General features: G+C 43.6%; 1 non-coding gene across 1 annotated transcript; it reads right to left on the bottom strand.

Moving 5' to 3' along the window:
* Nucleotides 1-3,070: 3,070 nt before the first annotated feature.
* trnar-ucu (transfer RNA arginine (anticodon UCU)) lies at nt 3,071-3,163 on the bottom strand. The gene is made up of 2 exons: nt 3,127-3,163; nt 3,071-3,106 (listed from the first exon to the last, which is right to left on the bottom strand). It is a non-coding gene; the product is annotated as a tRNA-Arg (tRNA).
* Nucleotides 3,164-15,286: the final 12,123 nt, after the last annotated feature.

Raw genomic sequence — 15,286 nt, 5'->3', positions numbered from 1 at the left:
CTGGATTAAAGCTCCAGTCTCTTTGAGGGTTGAGTTGGAATCCCACAGCTGCCAAATATCTTCAACTATCTCAGTGTTAAGAAGCAAAAAAACTCACATTTGCTGCAGAAGGAACAGGAGAATTCGTGCCATTCAGCCTTATAGCGTGATGTCATTTTCTCATTCTCGTTTTTAGATGCTTGTGATCGAATCTATGATCCTTATGAGTGTGGTCACCCTCCATAAAGGTAGCACAGATACAACGTGCCATGTTTTCAGAGAATCGCATGAATTACAGGTCAGAAGAAGGCAACAAAGTGTCCGCTAGGCAGTTCAGAGATTTCAATGGTGTTCTCTGTTGTTTAGGTCCAGAATGACACCCGTTACAACCAGGAAACACACAGTGTCAGGCATCAAAAAGACTTCCCAAAACCCTGATCCTCTCCTTGATCCAGTGATGGCATCCAGACATTTCCTGCAACACAGCCAGGATACGGTCTTCAACAACACGAGTGAAAAGCTAATTCCCAACCTTTGCAATCCTTTGCAAAGAAGGACCGCATGTGCTCAGTGTGTCACGATCGCTAACCCCTCCTCTTAAGGGAGCTCCAGCCCTTCCTCGTTCCTTCCCATTCTCTGCACCTGTTCCCTATTCCCGTTCCCCTTTAAAAGCCAGACGCTGACCTCACTCCTGGCTTCTCATTGATTTCCGTGTCGTGAGAGCCCGGGGTCCTGCTGCGTCTGGCTCCGTTATGGTTTTAGTTTCATGTTCCTGATTCCTTGTCCCGCCGGTCCCGACCCGGTTCTGGTTTTTAACTACGGATGGATCCCCTGGTCTTGGACTTAACCTCTCGTCTTGGATTCCTCCTCTGGATTTACCCTTGGATTGTTCGCCCTGGATTCACTCCCCCCGGACACTAGCACTGTGTAGCGGTGAGGCTTAATAATAATAAGACAGAATTAAGTGTTGCTGAGCTTTCCCAAATTAGGCCTCATTTCTCTGTTCATCTCTGTGGTGCAGCCACAGAGAAACCATTCATGCAAGGTGATTTAAGGTCCAAGGACAGCTCCCAAAGGGGGATGCACTTAGCTAAGCCTGGCTATCATGATCAATGGTCACCCATTGGCGCCTATCTGTCTAGGGAGTGCGAGTTGGACATCTGGATTGCATTCCTAAGTGTCAGGACTAAGTGACTCATATCTCACCTTGATCAACCAATCAGGGACTGGTAGGGCCGAGTAACCCACGTGGGACTCTGATGCCCATGGAACTTTCAGCCAATCAATGAGCTGAAGTTCCTCCAGGTAAAAACAGGCAACACAGAGAGCCTGAGAGATTCAACAAGATTCAGACAAGATTCAGAAGGAATTCAAAGGAGAATCCCAAGGGCAGGACATTCTCGCAGCGCGCCTCCTGACCATCCTGAGACTCAGCCCGGACAACCACGGAACGGCCAGTGTGTCCGAGTGCCAGAACTTTCCTTTGTTCTAAGAGTCTAGAGTGGAGGTTGCCAGAGAGTAACCAGCAGCAGGCCTCGTGAACAGGTCGGAACTGTGGAAAGCTGAATCACTATTCAGAACTAGCTCTTCATCAGGAACGAACCGGTCCTCTTCCTGACTTGCTGGGACCCACAGTCATCTTTTCTCCTGTGCACAAACTTTGCTAGTTAAAGCCAACAATGAGCATCAGCAGCGCACCGTCGCAAGCCGCACAGCACAGCCTGGCACGGAGCCAGAGAGCGCGGATTGGACAGCAACAGCCTGCAACTGTTTCTTTGTGCCCGCAGGAGATCTGAATCCCCAGAGATTGGATGAGTATTCAACTTCAATGCATTACAGCTCGAGAATTCAATTGTTATCCCAACCAGTTGATATCAATGTAATTCCTAAGAGTTATGTACTTGTTTGATTATCTAATGTAGAAGTTGTAACCAAGTTCACTTTACGAAACGGTCTTAATGAATGATATACTGAACGTATGTCCTCTTGATATGTGTAACACTTCGTAACTGATTGAATATATATCTTTTGTATTCTGATAACCCTCTCAATAAGATCTGTTAGGTTTATATGCATATTCTATGTATTAATAAATGTATCCTCGTGTATTAGTAACTGTGTGTGCGCGTTGTTTGAGTTATGTCGCATGGTTGGATTCTAAAGCCACCAAAAGAATCAACTTTGTGATTTACTGCTACAATTAATAATTGTCTCAGTAAATGCCCAAACCCTACAGAACTGGTGCCTTCAGAGAGCCACTATAATCTACGTTATTTGGCGTCCCTGAACCGGCATAATCTACAACTGCATGGACACGCCCCCCTGTCTCCTGACCGACTCCTGCATGATATTTTTCCCCTTGTGTCTTCACTATTCTGGATCGCGTCGTCCGCATAGGGCCCGGAAAGAACTGTTCGTGACACAGTGTTAAATGCACTGTTCATTATTAATAATAATAATAATAATAATCTTTACATTATATAGCGCCTTTAAAGGTGGCTTTTCAAAGCACTTTACAGAATGACAACAATAAAGTTAAAAAAATACACAAGATAAGCAGGATGAGAATACACAGTTAGAGGAGACAATAAATGGTGGTATTAAATACAGTAGGAACAGAGAGGTAAAGAATAGTTCATTAAAGGCTCTTCTAAAGAAGAGGGTTTTGAGTCTGGATTTGAAGGAGTTTAGAGAAGGTGACTCTCTGATATCCTTGGGGATAAAGATCCAGAGCTTTGGGGCAAAACACGAGAAGGCCCTGTCACCCATAGAATGTAGATGGACTGGGGGACAGATAGGAAAACACAATTAGAAGAGCGGAGGTTGTGAGGTGGGGAGTAGGGCGATAACCCAGACAGGTACTGAGGTGCTAAGCCATGGAGAGCCTTATAGGTGAGCTTGAGGATTTTGAAGTTGACAGGAAGCCAGTGCAAGGACTCCAGGACAGGAGTGATGTGATCACAGTCCAGTGCTAATTTCTTTCTTGTGGCTGCTGGTTCATTTTCAACTGTGGACTCTTAAGAAGTCCTGTATTTGACTTGATCAACACCAATCCCTAGAGGATTTCGAAAGGTTCAATAAAAATGACACATGACTCTGGTGGGACTCGAACCCACAACGTTTGAATGACTTCATTCTATCAAGGCCTAGAAGTCCAACGCGCTCTCCATTGCGCTACAGAGCCAGCTGTGTGAAAAAGTGTTTGCCCCCTTCCTGATTTCTTATTTTTTTGCATGTTTGTCACACTGAAAGTTTCAGATCATCAAACAAATTGAAATATTAGACAAAGATAACACAAGTAAACACAAAATGCAGTTTTTAAATGAAGGTTTTTATTATTAAGGGGAAAAAAAATCCAAACCTACATGGCCCTGTGTGAAAAAGTGATTGAGATTTATCAGTCTGGAAAAGTTTATAAAGCCATTTCTAAAGACCAAAATTACCCCAAGAGCACAGCGACGACTCATCCAAGAGGTCACAAAAAACCCCACAACAACATCCAAAGAACTGCAGGCTTCACTTGCCTCAGTTAAGATCAGTGTTCATGACTCCACTATAAGAAAGAGACTGGGCAAAAATGGCCTGCATGGCAGAATTCCAAGACGAAAACCACTGATGAGCCAGAAAACATCTTGATGACCCCCAAGACTTTTGGGAAAATACTCTGTGGACTGACGAGACAAAAGTTGAACTTTTTGGAAGGTGTGTCCCATTACATCTGGCGTAAAAGTAACACAGCATTTCAGAAAAGGAACATCATACCAACAGTAAAATATGGTGGTGGTAGTGTGATGGTCTGGGGCTGTTTTGCTGCTTCAGGACCTGGAAGACTTGCTGTGGTAAATGGAACCATGAATTCTGCTGTCTACCAAAAAATCCTGAAGGAGAATGTCCGGCCATCTGTTCGTGACCTCAAGCTGAAGTGCACTTGGGTTCTGCAGCAAGACAATGATCCAAAGTGGGCAAATTCTATGCCCGCTTTGATGCTCTGAACACGGGCAATGCTGAGAAGACAGCAAGTGTGCAGGGCGAGTTTGTTCTGAAACTCTCAGAGCAGGACGTGCAGAAGACTCTGAGCAAGGTGAAAATCCGTAAGGCTGCAGGGCCTGATGGGATACCACCTCACGTCCTGAGGACATGTGCAGCCCAGCTGACCACAGTGTTTACGGACATCTTTAACTCCTCCCTGTCACAGTCCATGGTCCCCATCTGCTTTAAAAAAAACACTATTGTTCCAACCCCCTAAAAGACAAAAGTGACATGCCTGAATGATTACTGCCCAGTAGCATTAACATCTGTGGTGATGAAATGCCTGGAGAAGCTGGTGTTGTCACACATCAACTCCTCCATCACAGAGTCCCTGGACCCCTTGCAGTTCGCCTACCAGAACAACAGATCAGTGGATGATGCTGTCTCCCTGGCTCTGCATACAACCTTGGAACAACTGGACACTAAGAACTCGTATGTGAGAATGCTGTTTGTGGACTACAGTTTAGCATTCAATTCCATCATACCCAGTCAACTGGTGACAAAGCTCAGGGGATTAGGTCTGTGCAACTCTGTCTGCAACTGGCTGCTGGACTTTCTTATCGAGAGACCACAGGTGGTGCGGATAGGCAATAAAACATCAACACCACTCACCCTGAGCACTGGAACCCCAAAAGGCTGCTGTCTGAGTCCAAGGTTGTACTCCCTATTTACTCACGACTGCACAGCAGGACACAGCAACAACCGCATCATTAAGTTTGCCGATGACACCACTATAATAGGACTGATCAGTGATGATGACAAGTCCACTTACAGGGATGAAGTTGTACAGCTGCTTAGGTGGTGTCATAGCAATAACCTGGACTTGAACATAAAGAAAATGAAAGAGCTAATAGTGGATTTTCGGAGACACAGGCCATACACTCACAGCCCACTCAGTATTGATGGAACGGAAGTGGAAACAGTCACCAGCTTTAGGTTTTTGGGAATTCATATTAAAGATCTAACCTGGACTGTGAACACTGACTCTATCATGAAGAAGGCTCAGCAGCACCTTTATTTCGTGAACTTCTACCGCTGCACCATCGAGAGCGTCCTCACCAACGGGATCACTGTGTGGTATGGTAACACCTCTTCGCGAGAAAGAAAGGCACTACAGAGAATGGTCAATATGGCCCAGAAGATCAGCGGCTGCGGTCTCACCGAGATTAAACAGCTCTATGAGGACCGCTGCCATGGTAGAATTCTGGCCATCACAGAGGACAGTCACCACCCCGGGCATGAGCTCTTCACCCCACTGCCCTCAGGCAAGAGATATAAGAGCAAAAATGTTTTTCAACAAACATTTCTTTGAAAAAATAAAACATTTCCCTGGGTCAGAGATTAAATAAAACCTCACTCGCACCAAACAAATTTATATTTCTAAATATCACAACATGATCGAATTTAAGTCATTTTAATAACAATGAATAGTCACCTATGTGTTACAATATAAACATTTATATTGATTTAAATCGCGTTTTGATTTAAATCACAAACGCAGGTTTAAATATATGTGTTTTTTGATTCACAATCAGACAAATGCAACATAAATTGATATCTTTGTCTTCTAAGTATCTTAATAAACTTTCAGCATAGCATTCTCCCCGTATAGATTTATTTTTCTTGGGATCCTGGGATCAAACGTGGAAAGATTAGATTGTAATCGATTTTATTTTTTAAATACATTTTAGAAAAGTGTAATCTATACTAAAAAGTTGTACACCACCTGCTATAAAGATACATATTGTAATACTTTCGGGTTCGGATAGGACAGACACAAGAACTCAGACTTGCGGAGTTAAAGCAAGTTAAAGCCTTGATTTTATATATCACCTTTAAAAGTGGCATCTCAAAGCAAAGTAAATACCCAACACCGATTGTACCGATCTGTCATGCTAATAAAGCACCTTGAATTGAATTGAGAGAAAGAGAGAAGAGGAGGGCGAGCAAGCGAGAGAGCACAGTCAGGACAGACAGGCAAATAAGATACACTCCACAGACATTCACAACAGCGACATATCATAAAACATTTGCACATATAGTTAAATTATTATTTGTTTTTCAGGAAGTTAAAAAAAAACACTTGAATTACTTATCCAGTCTCTCGAAATAAAATTATTTTTCAAGCAATGCAACTAACTTTGGGCAATGTGTTTTTTTAAATCCAACATTGACAGCCACATCTTAAATCTTGTCAGTCAGCTCTTTTTTCTCTCTTTGAATTGTGGCAATTCAAACAACCTGGGATAACAAGTGGTCTCAAAGTCACAGAGCTCACAGAGCTTTCACAACAGATGACAATTCCATTAGTCCTTCCTTAGTCTTCCTGAAATTGTCATATTATGAGTGAACAAAAGCATTTTATTAAAAATTTAATAAAAAATATTTTTTTAATCGCGTATCTAAGGAAATAGCAGTATAACCTTGTTCATGCAGTGGCATGTTACATTATTAATTTGGGTGTCTCCTCTTGCCAGAAAGCTCTAAATTGCATTTTGAGTGCGGTTTTTGACTTTTTTTTAATTGCAACCCGTAAATAAAGCTGATACTGTTTAGACTTTTAATTATTTTAAACTGTATTACAGCAGCACAATGATACGTAAATAGCAAAAATGTACTTGGAATCTGTCCAAGCCCTGCTTTGTAAGGCATTTTCTTTTACAGTAAAGGACATAAAAACTCCCTTGCTTTTAACAGAGCGTTTCATAATTTCTAACTAAGAAAATTATTTAAACTGCTACACTTATCATTCAACCAGAGCTCGAAATATCACAAGGATCCTCAAGAGCACAGTGTAGTGATTCATAGCCGTTTCAGGGACGCCAAATATGTAATGTTAGTGGCTCTCTGAAGGCACCAGTTCTGTAGGGTTTGGGCATTTACTGAGACAATTATTAATTGTAACAGTAAATCACAAAGTTGATTCTTTTGATGGCTTTAGAATCCAACCATGCGACATAACTCAAACAACACGCACACACAGGTACTAATACACGAGGATACATTTATTAATACATAGAATATGCATATAAACCTAACAGATCTTATCGAGAGGGTTATCAGAATACAAAAGATATATTCGGTCAGTTACAAAGAGTTACACATATCAAGAGGACATACGTTCAGTATATCATTCATTAAGACCGTTTCGTAAAGTGAACTTGGTTACAACTTCTACATTAGATACTCAAACAAGTACATAACTCTTAGGAATTAAATTGATATCAACTGGTTTGGATAACAATTGAATTCTCGAGCTGTAATGCATTGAAGTTGAATACTCATCCAATCTCTGGGGATTCAGATCTCCTGCGGGCACAAAGAAACAGTTGCAGGCTGTTGCTGTCCAATCCGCGCTCTCTGGCTCCGTGCCAGGCTGTGCTGTGCGGCTTGCGACGGTGCGCTGCTGATGCTCACTGACCGGCTAGTTGGTGTTGTTTAACTAGCACAGTTTGTGCACAGGAGAAAAGATGACTGTGGGTCCCAGCAAGTCAGGAAGAGGACCAGTTCGTTTATGATGAAGAGCTAGTTCTGAATAGTGATTCAGCTGTCCACAGTTCCGACCTGTTCACGAGGCCTGCTGCTGGATACTCTCTGGCAACCTCCACTCTAGACTCTTAGAACAAAGGAAAGTTCTGGCACTCGGACACACTGGCCGTTCCGTGGTTGTCCGGGCTGAGTCTCAGGATGGTCAGGAGGCGCGCTGCGAGGATGTCCTGCCCTTGGGAGCCTTCTGCTCCTGGGCCGTCCTGCCCTGGAATTCTCCTTTGAATTCCCTTTAGAACAGTCCACAGAATCCTCTCCAGAAAGTTCCATGGGCATCAGAGTCCCACGTGGGTTACTCGGCCCTACCAGTCCCTGATTGGTTGATCAAGGTGAGATATGAGTCACTTACTCCTGACACTTAGGAATGCAATCCAGATGTCCAACTCGCACTCCCTAGACAGATAGGCGCCAATGGATGACCATTGATCATGATAGCCAGGCTTAGCTAAGTGCATCCCCCTTTGGGAGCTGGTTTCTTATCACAAGAAAACATCTTAAATCAGCTTGCATGAATTCTTTCTCTGTGGCTGCACCACAGAGATGAACAGAGAAATTAGGCCTAATTTGGGAAAGCTCAGAAACACTTAATTCTGCCTTATTAATAAGCCTCACCGCTACAACAGCAAAGACTGTATTAAAAGTATACTAGTGACAAACTAGTATACTTTAGATCTTTTTTTCTGATACGGGGAAATCTGATCATGTTTCTCTATAACAATAAAAAAAACATTATTTTACATATCACCTTTATGTGATATCACCTTAAGGACAGCACATACAAGTGTTAATTGCACAATGGACCGCGCAAATAAATTTAAAATAGTCTTCTTTAGGTGTGAGGGCAGGAGTGGATCGCAGAAAGCATAATCAGCAAATTAGGAAAACAAAGAACAGGACAGGTGAGACGTGTATCCAGAGAGCGGGTGATCAGAAAAAGGAACAGCTGTTATGCCCAGGTTTTACGCTCTCTCTGCTGAATGAATAAAAGCATTTTATTAAAAACTTGTCTGGGTATTTACTTTGTAATCTGTGGTTTACATCTACTGTATTGCTTTGAGATGCCACTTTTAAAGGTGATATGTAAAATAAAGTTTTTTATTATTGTTATAGAGAAACATGATCAGATTTTCCCTGGTTCAGAAAAAAGACGATTAAAATCTGTAATCTTTCCACTTGTATGTCATCGGAAAATATAAGAAGTTTCTGCTTTGTTTAAGGATGGTATCAAAAAGTAATCTAACTGGTGAGAAAGCTGTGCTGCTCAAAGCGCTTTACAGGATAAAAACAATAACAACAATAGTGTTAGGCTGGGCAAACGATTTTTTTATAGAAATACAAAATGAGATATAATGATGTGTTCCGGCTAAGACATTAACAAGTACAACCCCCCTTTCTGCGGGAGTGCTGGCTGTGACGAATTAAACCGGTTTCACAGGTATTTTCAAAGTAGAAGGGGGCAAGATTTCCAGCGAAAGACACCTCCCCCCTCCAAAAGTACATTACTTACTAGTTAAGAAAGCTAGGCTCCTCAATGAAATCGCTTTAACATGCTAATGCGTTGGTGTAACAGTCCGGGCGTGGCAAGCTTCTAATGTCAACCCGACTACGGCAAAAGGAACCCTTCTTTCATTGGAAGACAATGAACATATTCTAGCCCTAAATGAATTAATAGCAAACATGGTTTACATAAAATACATTTTTCCAAGAAAGTTTAGCCTTTGTCACTAATGAAACCACTAAATAAAGACATAAATATAGAAATCTTAAGATTTTAAAAATACATGACTTTGCTAAAATTTATTTAAAAATAAAAACGATTACAAACGCCAGCGGAGAGAGAGAACAGGGGAGGGATGTTGGTTTTGCATTAGGGGATGGGGCTATGGAAATTAGGTCTATTTGGGAATGTGGAGTTACATGTTTTGGTTGTTTGTGAATTATCGTTGTTGAGTATAGAGTGTTGACGTATTGATTTTGTGTAATGCTTTATGTTGAAAATTGAGCTGGATTTAGTTTATGATAAAGAGGATAAACTGGGATGGGAGGAGGGTTTGGTTTTGCATAAGGAGCGGGATTATGATAATTGGAGGAATTTGAGTGAGTTTGCGGGCTATATTTGGTTTGTATTACAAATAATTCATACTAGATATTGAGATTTGTTGTGGTTTTGTTGAGATTTAACTCCGCAAGTCTGAGTTCTTGTGTCTGTCCTATCTGAGCCCGAAAGTATTACAATATGTATCTTTATAGCAGGTGGTGTACAGCTTTTTAGTATAGATTACACTTTTCTAAAATGTATTTAAAAAATAAAAACGATTACAATCTAATCTTTCCACGTTTGATCCCAAGATCCCAAGAAAAATAAATCTAAACGGGGAGAAAGCTATGCTGAAAGTTTATTAAGATACTTAGAAGATAAATATATCAATTTATGTTGCATTTGTCTGATTGTGAATCAAAAAACACATATATTTAGACACGCGTTTGCGGTTTAAATCAAAACGCGATTTAAATCAATATAAATGTTTATATTGTAACGCATAGGTGACTGTTCATTGTTATTAAAATGACTTAAATTCGATCATGTTGTGATATTTAGAAATATAAAAGTCAATTAATTGTCCATAATATTGCTATTCTATTTTTTCAAAGAAATGTCGCAGTACACGAATATAATCATATCGTTATTAATTTCTTTAGATACGCGATTCCATATTATATTAGCAGAAAAGCTTTAAAACTACCACTTTTTAACATGCTATTTCACATGTTAGCTAAAGACTTCGATGCTTAAAATGTTAAGGGAGAAATGGAATACCGGTGTGTATTTTTTCTTTAAAGTACCGATTCCTGGAATCTGGCTGGCTGACATCCTTCTGAAGTGGTTCCATAATATCTGGTATACGGAAAAGAAAGCGTTGATAAAAAAGCCTGGATTATCATGTATCTGATACAAGTATCTTTTAATACAGTCTTTGCTGTGCTCTTGAGGATACTTGTGATATTTTGAGCTCTGGTTGAATGATAAGTGTCGCAGTTTAAATAATTTTCGTAGTTAGAAATTATGAAACGCCTTGTTAAAAAGCAAGGGAGTTTTTATGTCCGTTGCAGTAAAAGAGAATGCCTGACAAAGTAGGGCTTGGACAGATTCCAAGTGCTTGTACAAATGTGGTAAAGAAATTATACTTTGAGTTTACAGCTTGTCCAAAGTCATTCATTATTAATACTATTAGTAATATCTTCGGTAAAGGCTTTGATGCATAAATATTTCTGATAAAGGTAGGTTGTGTACTTTTGTCCAACTGAGCAATCTTGCTTTCATAAAATATACCAAATTTTTAATGACTGATGATTAACATGCTGTAATACACAGTTTAAATTTAAAAGCTCAAAATGTATAACGCGAAATACCCCACCCATTTTGAATGGCTGCATCTGTAGGAAGTTTCGGGTCACTTTTTTTGTTATAGATTCAAGCAACCCTAAATACCTTTTCAAGAAACATTTCAGAATCCATGTCACATCCAGTACGATTGCTACACAGGTCTACAGAATACAATCAGAATACTGTTATTTTGAATACAATCAGAATACTATATAAAACACACCGCCCAAAACATTTCTAAAACAGGAATTACACGTTTAGGAATGCGCCCTCCTTTATACATTAAATAAAAGGTCTGAAGCCTGCTCCAAAGAAGAACTATATTCAGAGCTGACAAAGAAGTGATAGGAAACATCTCGGAAAACGAAGGTGCTGTCGTTTTCAAGCGTCGGACACCAAGAGCTGAACCCGGCGTCCTCTGAAAAAAGTAAGGTGTTGGGAGTGTGGCTGGGTGGTCTAAGGTGCTGGGTTTGTGCTCCAATTTCTTCGCAGGAGTAGGTTTGAATTTCGCTGCTGCTAAGTGTTTGTGGGTTAAGACCATCCTTCTATTGCGAGTTCAATGGGTAAAAACTTTGCTTGACAGTCTGTTGAGAGACTGAATTAGGTGTTTCAAGATAGTCTTTGTTAGCTTAACATCAAGGCAAAAAAAAGCCTCATTTTGTCTTCCCAACAGCAATGCTCTTTGGTCCCTTCAGCGTTATGCAGGGAACAACATCTGCCGTGATCACTTTTCAGAGTCAGTGCGAATCGTAGTGTGCCGTAGTTGTTTTTAAAATTGGTTTTGTCGGCATGCTGCATTTGTCTGTGAAACTTTAATGCTGTGTTTTTTCACGCCGAATCGATGGCAGGAGCAAAGCTTATTCAACCTTTGCACTCAGCGCTCAATCAGAAATACAGTATGTATTACTATTAGTGGCACTGAGGTCACTATGGTGCAATTGAGCGATGTAAGACCAATGGCATAATGGATAACGCATCTGACTTCAGATCAGGAAAATGTATGTTTGACTCCTGCCTGGCTTTTGTTGCGTTAAAACGATTTACATTCCTTTATATAAATTAACTGCACCTTAAAGCTATAGAAAACACTTTGGGTAAATTGTCGAAATTCGCATGAGACTGCAGACAGCTTAACACTACTGTCTGGAGATCAGCTCCTTCTCTGAGCTCCATTGGAATGAAATCCCGTGGGTAGCAAAGATGGAGAGCAGCTCAACTTGTGCTCAGTATGGTGCTGAGGGTTCAGTACTGGTGTCGTTCTACACAAACTGCACAGGCTCTGAATCAGACCATTTCAATTAGTTTGGTCATTTCAATTAGTTAGGACACTTAATGTAGAATTATTACTTTGCCTGTCTCTTGTTTGTATATAATTTAATGTCTCTGATAACTTAATGTTAGTTTTTAATTTAGTTTTAGTTTTACGATGTAGGTCATGTGTTGACATATGCACGAACACGCGAAATGTCTCACTCCTGATTCAGCTCATGCTCCATAGGAGAGAAGAGATTCCTCTTGCTTCTCGTACAACCATATCAGAACAGAAGCCCGTGTCACCCAGCTCTAATTCAAGAGTGACTCGCATCTTCAGCCCTTTTTTTGGTTCGTGATCATTAATTTCTTTAGTTATGATCAATATTGAACTTTTTAAAAATTAAAATAATCAAACATGCAGGCATGTTTTTGAAAAGTATTAGGAGTTGACAGGGCGCCCATTTGGAATAGTCGTCAGAAAATGTGAGAAAAGGAAAGGTACGTAAACTCTCACACACAGCATTAGAGATTGGAATCTGATTGTAAAAAAGCTACCTGTCTCCCCGTCGGTAATCAAACCCCAGTTTCCCGCATGACAGGCAGGGATACACACCATGACACTAACTAGGAGCACTTGCTAGCTGTTAGGAGGCATTTACTCTTATGGCTACTACTGTTTTGGGTTTCGACTTTTATTTTCATTCCTTCCAGAGGAGCGCATGAAAACGAGTTTCCATCTGCGCCATCCTCACTCCTGCTCTGCTATTGTCACAGCTCCTCCTTGTGCACGACCAACACCCATGGAGTCGGTTCTTTCAGCTTTACTAATTAGGTTTTCAAGGGCTGGAAGTAGGGCACAAGACACACGAACACTAAAAGCATCCTTATCTGCTTTCAGCTGCGAAATGTCATTCGTGGACGCTGAAGAATTTGTTTCCAAGGCAGCGGTTTCAAGCAATTTTGCGCTTTAAAAGTAGAGCAGTGCATTTCCATTTTTATGCAGGCACACGATGACATAAGGAGATTGTCGTAGTCGGCAGGACTTGAACCTGCGCGGGGAGACCCCAATGGACTTCAAGTCCATCGCCTTAACCACAAAAACACAGCAGAACTCTTCAAACCAATTGAAGTCCAATTGAACCGGTCCACCAACCTGTCGTTCTGGGGATCCAGCGGGGTGGTCCGCGTCTTAGAGATCCGTAGGCGCTGGCGAAGACCTGGGATTCGAAGTTACGCCCCTGGTCACTGTGTAATTCCTCCGGCACCCCTAGCCTGGCAAACATCCCCTCCAGTAGTGCATCGGCCACACTGGGGGCACTATGGTCCGGGAGGGCATAGGCCCCCGACCACTTTGTAAAATAGTCCACCACCACCAGGACATAGCAGTTTCCAGCCTCAGTGCGCGGAAACTGGCCCAAAACGTCAACCCCCACCTGCTCCATAGGAATCCCCACCTGGTGTTATTAGAGGGGGGCTCCTTCTGGGCCACGCGCACCGCACACGTTCGGCAATACCGCTCCATGTCCCGGTGGCAAAGACCCCAATAAGAAGTTTTTTTTACAGCCGAAATGCCCCACGCCCGGCTGGCCGTGCACCACTCGTGCAGGACCTCCATCTATCACACCATCTGCCCCTCTGGCTCCTTAAAGTGGAGCAGCCAGGTGAGGGACACATGGTTGGTCCTCAACCGGAATCGGGTCCTGAACAGGCACGGCCTGAAGTGGCGGACCGCCACCATCACCGCCAGCAGCTCACGACGGGTCACGCAGTAGTTCCGTTCAGCCTTATTCAAAACCCGACTGTAGTAGGCAACTACCCGCTCCCCATCTGGCCCCTCCTGCGCCAACACCGCGTCCAACTCCGAGACACTCGCATCGGTATCCAGGATATACGGTAACCACGGATCGGGGTAGGCCAGCACGGGGACCCCCACCAGAGCTTCACGTAACCGGCTGAAAGCCATCTCGCAGCCCGAGTTCAAGTCGAAACGGCGGCCCTTATCGGTGAGGCGGTGCAGCGGGGGAGCGATGCTGGCAAAGTCCCGGACAAACCTCCGGTAATACGAAGCCAACCCCAGAAAGCTGCGCAGCTCCGCGACAGTGCGGGGGGTCGGCCAACCCCTCATTTAGGCGACCTTACCTGGGTCTGTAGCCACCCCTCACAGTCCAACAACATGTCCCAGGAAGGTTACCTCCTGCCTCAGGAGCTCACACTCGCGGGGATTGAGCCTCAGGCCAGCACGGCGTATGCAGGCCAGCACCGCCTGGAGGTTCGTCAAGGCCTGGTCGAAACCCTGGGCATGAACCAGCAGATCGTCCAGATACAGCACACACTGGTTCCACGGGACCGATGCCAGCACCCTCTCCATCAGCCTCTTGAAAGTCGCCGGGGCATTGCACAGGCCAAAGGCAGTAAACTGCCAGAGGCTTCAAGCGAGTGGTACCTGCCAGTAGCCACAGCGGAGGTCAAGGGAGCTGAACCAGGTCGACCAGGTGATGTAGTCCTTGGCATCGTCTATCCTCGTCAGGGGGTAGGAATCCTTCCAGGTGACCTCGTTCAGCTTGCGGTAGTTTACACAGAACCTCCACGAGCCTTCTTTTTTTTGGACCAGTACAGCTGGCGCCGAGGGCTCGTGGAGGGCTTAATCACTCCCGCTGCGGCCATCTCCCGGATCTTTTCCTCGGCGGCGGTCCGCTTGGCGTGTGCCATGCGTCCAGGTGGGATGCGGATGGCAGAGGGTCACCAGTCTCGATGTCGTTTTGGTAGAGGTCCTCAACGCTCACGCAACCGCCGCCGCCTTGTCTGGCCCCCCGGCCGACTCGGGGGCAGGATCCGGCACGCTTGCTCCCCGGCTCACAGGCCCGGTCTGCCACCGCCGCCACTGACTCTTTTTCCCCCGGCTCCGGCAAGCCCGCGTCCCTCGGCCTTCGCCGGGCCTGCCCTCCACCAGGTGAAGTTGCTCCCCCTGCCACACCAACTCCTGCCGGCCCAAGTCCAAACTGGCCCCCACTCGCTGCAGAAGGTCCAGCCCCAGAATGCAGTCCTCCTGGATGGGTGCGAGGTAGCAGGGGTGGCGCACCATCGCTGCACCTA

Source organism: Lepisosteus platostomus, chromosome 5 (assembly GCF_059453375.1).
Source record: "Lepisosteus platostomus isolate fLepPlt1 chromosome 5, fLepPlt1.hap1, whole genome shotgun sequence".
NCBI classification, from domain to species: Eukaryota; Metazoa; Chordata; class Actinopteri; order Semionotiformes; family Lepisosteidae; genus Lepisosteus; species Lepisosteus platostomus.
This window is presented reverse-complemented; position numbering and strand designations above follow the sequence as displayed.